This window comes from Bubalus kerabau, chromosome 1, assembly GCF_029407905.1.
Source record: "Bubalus kerabau isolate K-KA32 ecotype Philippines breed swamp buffalo chromosome 1, PCC_UOA_SB_1v2, whole genome shotgun sequence".
Lineage (NCBI taxonomy): Eukaryota > Metazoa > Chordata > Mammalia > Artiodactyla > Bovidae > Bubalus > Bubalus kerabau.
Window position 1 is genome coordinate 257847188 of NC_073624.1, and position 1513 is coordinate 257848700.

Sequence of the window (1513 nt, forward strand, 5' to 3'; positions counted from 1 at the left end):
AGAACTCAAGAGTTACTTAATACTTTATATTACTCATATTATACATTTTTTAATTCAATAAATAATTGTTGAGAGCTAATTCTATGCCAGGTACCATTCTAGCTACTTATGATGCCACAGTGAATAAAGCTGATGTAGCCTTTAGGCTAGATTGCCTCCCAGCACGTGTATCAGTTAGGTCAGCCTACCGTCACCATCAGGGGAAGGAAAGAAGCATCATACTCAGTAATAGTGACAGTAGGGTCCTAAATTTTCAGAATGTTTCAAATCCTTATTATATCTCTACATGTAGATCTTATTATTTCTATTTACAGATGAAGTGTGAAGTGTAGTTGCTCAGTCGTGTCCGACTCTTTGCAACGCCATGGACCGTAGCCTGCCAGGCTCCTCTGTCCATGGGATTTTCCAGGCAAGAATACTGGAGTGGGTTGCCATTTCCTTCTCCAGGAGATCTTCCCAACCCAGGGATTGAACCTGGGTCTCCTGCATTGTAGGCAGATGCTTTTACCCTCTGAGCCACCAGGGAAGTCTCTCAGGGATTTGCACGCCCACACACGCACGCACACGGACACGGACATGCTGTCCTGTCCGACGCATTGTGATCCCATGGACTAGTTATAGAGGCCAAATGGTATCTGCAGCAGCAGATCTTCCCAATGCAGGAATCGAACCGGGGTCTCCTGCATTGCAGGAGGATCCTTTACCAACTGAGCTATCAGGGAAGCCTATTTACAAATGAGGAAACACCAACGCAGAGCAGTTAAACAATTTTCCACAAAGCTCATTACTGATCAAGAGGGTGTTTAGATTCATTTGCCTCAATGTTTGTAATCTTTTGACCCTCTCATGTTACTGCTTTTGCCACGTCCACAACACTGTAAATGAGACCAGAATGATTTAAGATGTTTCTTAATCCATAATAAGTTATATCTGATTCCTAAAGATTTAAAATTTTACATAATAAAAATAGCACAAGACCAAGACTGGACACTATTTAAAATCTAGATGATAGTTTATGATGAAATGAATGTTGGTGGTTTTGTATTTCTGCGGCATACTTCCTTACCTGCTCACCTTTTTCACACGTAAGTATCTTTACATCCTTTTCTTTAGTGTGAAGACATATTGGGAGGTAATATAAGAATCACTCTTCTGAGTTATCCAGGAAAAATAGAGGAGTTAGAAAGTGATCTTATAATTCAGGCCCCAATACCTACTTTGTAGAATGAGGAAGTCAAAAGATTTTATTGAAATACAATTGCTTTACAATGGTGTGTTAGTTTGAATGAGGATTTCTTATGCTGTTTCTGCCTGCCTTCCCACACTGAGTAGCTGCTTGGCTGTGGTCAGCCTTGTGGTGGTGATAGACAAAAGAAGATAAGCAAAAGCCAAGATGGGGAGTCTTTGGTCTCATTGAGCTGATGTTCTAAGACAGATATGCACGGAGACAAAATCAAGACCTCTTTTCTGCTGTTTCATTGTATCAATCTGATTCATGTTCATGAACTATAGA

At 40.6% G+C, this 1513-nt stretch overlaps 1 non-coding gene across 1 annotated transcript; it reads right to left on the reverse strand.

The window, feature by feature from the left end:
- Nucleotides 1–453: 453 nt before the first annotated feature.
- TRNAC-ACA (transfer RNA cysteine (anticodon ACA)) lies at nt 454–526 on the reverse strand. Its single transcript has one exon. It is a non-coding gene; the product is annotated as a tRNA-Cys (tRNA).
- Between the last annotated feature and the right edge of the window lie 987 nt (nt 527–1513).